This window comes from Aethalodelphis obliquidens, unplaced genomic scaffold (genome assembly GCF_003676395.1).
Source record: "Aethalodelphis obliquidens isolate GAN/ISIS:26980383/991018 unplaced genomic scaffold, ASM367639v1 scaffold14, whole genome shotgun sequence".
In the NCBI taxonomy this organism is placed as follows: Eukaryota; Metazoa; Chordata; class Mammalia; order Artiodactyla; family Delphinidae; genus Aethalodelphis; species Aethalodelphis obliquidens.
This window is the reverse complement of record NW_020837958.1, coordinates 2,413,391-2,420,163: the sequence shown is the minus strand read 5'-3', so window position 1 is coordinate 2,420,163 and position 6,773 is coordinate 2,413,391.

The following is a 6,773-nucleotide window of genomic DNA, read 5'->3' as shown; positions in this document are numbered from 1 at the left end:
AGCAAGAGTTTTCATTTCATTTTCAAAGCTACTAATCAAAGCATACCAAAGTATTTTTCATATAAAACATTCATCTGATATGGAAAAAACCTTTAACAAACAGCATGCAAAATAACTAAATTTAGTGGAGTTTGCATAAGAGTACCTGTTTTTCCTAGCAATTAGACAATAGTGTACTTAGTGGTTAGATGTTAAAGCTTTAGAGGAAAATCCTTGCTCTGACACTGAGAAGCTGTTTGAAACTGGGCAAGTGAATTAACCGTTCTGAGTCTGTTTCTCTGTCTTATAAAATGGGGTTCATAATAGTATCGACCTTAAAGAGTATCTGTAAGGATTAAAAGAGAATCTATGTAAAGCTTATAGTATAGTACTTGACACATAGTAAGCATTCAATAAATCATTATTATCACTTACTTATTACATATTACTATTATGAGATAATGTGAGCTTTGCAAATTAAGTGCTATGCAAAAGAAAATTATTTTAATTATATTGATATTTTGAAAACATTTTAATTACTAAAAATACCTCAGAGTTTTTAAAGGAAATTTTGACATTAAAGAAAAATGTGGGGCTTCCTGGTGGCGCAGTGGTTGAGAATCTGCCTGCCAATGCGGGGGACACGGGTTCGAGCCCTGGTCTGGGAAGATCCCACATGCCACGGAGCAATTAGGCCCGTGAGACACAACTACTGAGCCTGTGCGTCTGGAGCCTGTGCTCCACAGCAAGAGAGGTCGCGATAGTGAGAGGCCCGCGCACCGCGATGAAGAGTGGCCCCCGCTTGCCGCAACTAGAGAAAGCCCTCGCACAGAAACGAAGACCCAACACAGCAAAAATAAATAAATAAATTTAAAAGAAAAATGTGGAAAAAATTAAGATCACTCATAATGTCACCATTCAGATGCAACCACTGACACCTTTTTTAGTTTATTTCTTCTCATCTTTTTCTAGACGCAGTGTAGTTTTACCTTGTACATATCATTTTAAAATTGGGTCTCTGTCTTTAACATTATTTCATTATCTTCATGTTGTTTGTTAGAACAAATTTATAGCCCATTCAAAGCAAGCCTATGAGACTTGATGTGTGTCCTTCTCCTATTGAATGTCCCTCCCGTCTTGCAATTCATCTTATCTTACTGTATTTTTATGAATCTCTGTAATTTGTCTAATATTCTTTTTTGAGTTAGCAGAGTAGAAATCAATGACTCTCAATCCTGATTGCCTATTAGAAACACCTATAGAGCTTTAAGAAAATACTAATATGCAAGCAATATCTCAATTTAATAAAAATTTCTAGGGGTGGGTCTTGGCATCAGTACTTTTCAAAAGAGCCCAAGTGTTTGTTTATGCAAATAAACAAATAAATACATGATTATAATAATTTCTAATGTATATTATTGCATACCCTTCCTAAGCACATACTTTTAAAAAAAATTTATTTATTTTTGGCTGCATTGGGTCTTTGTTGCTGCACACAGCCTTTCTCTAGTTGCGGCAAGTGGGGGCTACTCTTCATTGTGGTGGCTTCTCTTGTTGCAGAGCACGGGCTCTAGGCATGCGGGCTTCAGTAGTTGTGGCACATGGGCTTAGTTGCTCCGTGGCATGTGGGATCTTCCTGGACCAGGGATCAAACCCATGTCCACTGCATTGGCAGGCGGATTCTCAACCACTGCACCACCAGGGAAGCCCCTGTTTTTTGTTTTTAAACTCAACAGCCACTCCCTGCAGCCACGGGGAATTCCCTGGCAGTCCAGTGTTTAGGGCTCTGGGCTGCCACTGCAGGGGGCGCTGGTCCAATCCCTGGTCGGGTAACTAAGATCCTACATAAACAAACAAACAAACAAAAAACACCCGAACTTTTGTGGTATTGGGTTGGCCAAAAATGCATGACCTGAATCTAATTATTAGGAAACATCCGACGAAACCAAATAGAGGCATATTCTACCAAATATCTGGCCTGTGGTCTTCAAAAATGTCCATGTCTTGAAAGACACAGAGGGACTTCCCTGGTGGCACAGTGGTTAAGAATCCACCTGCTAATGCATGGGACACGGGTTCAAGCCCTGGTCTGGGAAGATCCCACATGCCGTGGAGCAACTAAGCTACAACTACTGAGCCTGTGCTCTAGAGCCCGTGAGCCACAACTACGGAGCCCAAGTGCCACAACTACTGCAGCCTGTGCGCCTAGAGCCTGTGCTCCGCAACAAGAGGAGCCACTGCAATGAGAAGCCCGCACACTGCAATGAAGAGAAGCCCCGGCCCGCCACAACTAGAGAAAGACTGTGCGCGGCAATGAAGACCCAATGCAGCCAAAAAAATAATAAAAAGAATAAAAAAAAAGAGAGTGAGCCAAGAATACTGAAAAAAAAAAAAGATAAAGAAAAAATCTGAAACTATTCCAGAGTAAAGGAAAGTAAAGAGACAGCACAACCCAATGTAAAATGGGATGTAGGATTTTGTTCTGCTCTAAAGAGACGAGATAATTTGAGAAATCTGAATAAAGTCTGAAGATTTTATAATATTACATCATCATCAATAAAGTATTTAGGGATAAAAGGGCTTCATGTTTGTAGTTTACTCTCAAATGATTCAGAAAAAATATGTATGTATTACATATGTATGTATGTGTGCATGTATTGTGTGTGCAGAGACAAAGAAAATAATAAAACAAATGCGATCAATTGTAAATATCTGGGGAATCTGGGTGAAGATATAGTGTTAATTCTTGTGTTATTCTTCCAACTTTTTTGTAAGTCTGAAATTGTGTTAAAATAGATAAATTTTTAAAATCCTAAACTTTTACAAAGTCCTAAAAATGGAATAAAGTAGGGACAGAACTTAAAAATGCAAAAAACACCTTATTTTTGTTGTTTTAAAAATAATCCGTAGCTATATGGAGAGAGATCTTACTTAAGAAGAGACAGTTGTCAGCATATAGGCGAGGGAGGTCTGGGCTTCTGTTTAAGCATCTGCTGATTTAAGGATCCAACAAGTATGCTGGCAGAGTATGTCCAACAGAGGGCGGTGCAACATTATGAAGAATAAATCACATCACATGGGTTTTGGGCAACATTATTTAAAGTGGATTCTAAAGTGTTTACAAATAGAACAGAGGCATTGAGAATCTTAGAGCTGAATTCTGTCTGCAACCCATTTTACAGATGCACAAACTGAGACTCAAAGAGGGGAAAAAAACTTGCCCAAAGTCATAGCCACCAGCAGCACAACCGCCTTGCAAATAATAACCACAGCTATGATTTATTGAAGGCTTACTATACGCCAGGAACTGTATGTACTAAGCACTTTACATGCATTATTTAGGTAATCACACCTCCACTCCCATCTTCTTTTTTTTTTTTTTTTCAGTTATGTAGCTGAGGCTCACAGAAGTCAGTAACTTATCTGATGGGTGTCACTAATAAATGAGATTCTGGAGGTGCTCATAGCTGACATGCCATTCTGTCCTACAGTTTTGCTGGTGTACCTACCCTATCCTTGAAGAATCAATCATCTAATAGGGGAAGGCAGAACACAGCCATCAAAACAGAAATTTATCTCAGCACTTACTGATGGATACACATACACACACAAGTAACCAGAGATTAAGTGAAGAAAGATTCCAAACTGGTCCCCTTGCTTCTCTTCTTGTACTGTCCACAACTCACTCTCCACACGACAGCCAGAGTCATGTTTTAAAATATGTATCAATCATGTCACTCTCCTATGAACATCTTCTAACAGCTTCCCATATACTTAGAATAAAATCCAGACTCCTCACCAGGCTCTGCTTGAGCTGACCCCTGCCTACCTCCTTGACCTCATCTCCCACCAATCTCTTCCTTGTCCACATTGATTTGGCCATACTGGCCTTCGTTCCACCCTGAGCACATGTGAAGCTTGTTGCCACCTTAGGGCCTTTGCAACTTGCTCTCGCTTTTGCCTGGAACCCTCTTCCCAGGTCTCCACGTGGCTGTCCCTTTCTTCTCACTCAAGTCTTCCCTAAATGTGGCCCCACAAAGAGACCTTCCTGATCACAGGATCTAAGATTGTTCACCACCTTCCTACCACTGCATCCTGCTTTGTTTGAGCTATTGTATATGCTACCGTTACCAAAGCACAAGTGCCGTCTTATCATTATCTGAAATAATCTTGTTAACTTGTTTCCTTGCTTATTGCCCAACATTTTCCCCTCTAGAAAATATTCTTCTTGAGGACAGAACTTGATCATCACAGCAGCGCCTAGAGCTGTGAGTGTCTGGCTTATAGTAGGAAATGTAATACATAGTTATTGAATGAATGAGTTGAATTGATTGGAGCAGGGAATTCTTGTGCAACAAAGCAGGGTGGGGTAGGAAAGTATGTTTGAAAGGGTCAGGAGAAGATTGAGGAGGCCTCAAATTGTAGGCTAACCCCTCTACGTGTATGCTGTAGGCAGTAGGGAGCCACTGAAAGTTTTTGATTTCCTGAAAACAAGGTTTGTTCATTTAGTTTCCAAGCAGTGTGTAAGATGGATTGGAGAGGAGAGCTTGGAGATGGACAGTCGAGTTAGAAGCCTAGTGGAAACCCAGCCAAAGGCAGAGTAATAGTTTAAAAACTAAATAAATTGTCTGCTTTGACCCTATAACAAAAACAACTACCACAACTCATTGGTATATAGAACTTACTGTGTCTCAGCAGACCCACCTGCAATGTCCCCCAGTCGAGTGCAGTCTGAAAGAAGACTGGAAATGGAATCAGATGGGCAGAGGTTTCAACTTGTCCTGATTCTGCAATTATGGTTTATGGGCAACATCATTTGAGTCAGTCCTTAAAGGGTTAACGATCAGGTCACAGGATTTAAGAATTTAAAAGTCTGAGCCCCAGAAGGGAACCAGTCCACATCTTGTCATTTTCTCATGAGATTAGAGAAGGGAAGTGACTTGCTCAAGGCCAGGAGGCCAGGAGAGCTTCCTCTGTTTTCCAGAGATGCTTCATGTCTGAGTTTCTTCACCTAGAAAATGCAGAAGTTCTTCTGCACAGGATCAAATAGATACTGTGAGAAGGCTTTGCAAACTGTGAAATGAGGGGCTCGTGTGGTATTTTATTATTATCTGGCCATAACTGCCAGCTTGGCTTTGACTCAGGTTCAGATTCATTCTTCCAACACATTTTATTTAGAGCTTACTAATGCTTACTATTTATTGCCTACTAATGCCTATTCTCAGCACTGGAGACACTGCAGTGAACACACAGCCCCTACAAGCCCTAATCCTCCCAGTACTTACATTCTAGGGAACTGCGTGTGTGGGTGTGTTTGTTGTGTGGTGATAAGTGCTATGGAGAAGAGCAAAGCAGGAAGGGGAATGGGGAGTGGCCAGAGGTGGGAGAGGGGTTAGAATTATACACAGGGGTGTCAAAGAGGGCCTCTCAGAGAAAGTGACCCAGATTCTGGGCTGCACCTAGCACAGTGGAGGGGAACTTTTAAAATTAAAATAAAAAAGTTTGGAAAGGAATATACTTGTTCTTGGGCATCAGAGTCTCAAGGGAAAGGCTGATTTTGCTCGGATCTGTGGTGATGACCATCCGACACTGGCTCGGAGCATAGGCTGCAGAAATGAAACCTTTGTCATCAGCATTCTCTTAGACCATCAGACGCAACTTTCTGCTTCCTTCTCGCAAACAAAACCCGAGCAAAAACCTTAAAGGGGTTAGCAGAGATAATTAGCATAAAGACATCCTCAAATCTGGGTAATTAAGGAAGGAGGCAGGAACCCACATTGCAGCCCTACTCTCTCCTAAGTGCAGCGCTAGGCTCCTACACACCCATCTCATGTGATCCTCCAGGCAGCCCTACAAGGGAGATATTATTGTTCCCATTTTGTAGATGAGGAAACTGAGGTTCAGAGCACCCGTGTGACTTGCCCAATGTCAACATAGCTGAGAAATGACAGACCAGAGGTTTAAACCCAGGCCAGCCTGGGTCTTTATCCTGTGTTCTCTCTGTGAGGTCACAGCGCCTTCCCTGGGCTGAGAGCTGGAGTGGTTTTGAAAGCAACTACTGAAACCTTTGCCAGAAGAGACGCAGAAATTACATAGTCCAACTCCTTCATTTTACAGAGCAAACGAGTTAACAATACGAACGTGCGCCTAAACACCTGGTAGCCGTGAATGGATGTTGGTTTTCTGTCTTTGCAGATTAGAAACCAATGGTTTAGAGAAAAGAAGTTACTTCCCTGAGGTTTACAAAGCAGCTTAGCAGCAAAGCCCATAGACTAAGGAGCCTTGGGAAGTCTACATCGTTTCACTACTCTCTGAGCCCCTTAAGGCTTAGAGGTCAAAGGCTGTAGAGTCAATGACAAAGAGAAAGAGGAAGAACTGTCAGGCCTGGAGACCAGTGATCTTTCAAGGCTTCTCTCCAAATGATTACTACAGGGGAATGGCCGGGGTGGGTGGAGGTCTGGGGCCAATAACACGGAGTAGCCATGAGCTGGTGGGCTAACGCTACAGCCACTGCTGGGACAGTCGTGGCTCTCTCTTACGCTGCACGGACTGACCCCTGTCACATCCGACTTGCTCCTCAGAGTGCTTTGCTTCCAGAGGCAGTGTGGTGGTGGTACCAGCTGACGGTGCGCTGGTGGTCTTGGTTCCAAATTCGCATTCACGGGGTGAACCTAAGCAACGGTAATAACTGCGACAGCTAACATTTAATGAGTATGCATGTCTGGGGTGGGGCTGGGGAGCTGGCGTGTGTGTGTGTGTGTGTGTGTGTGTGTGTGTGTGTGTGTGTGTGTGTG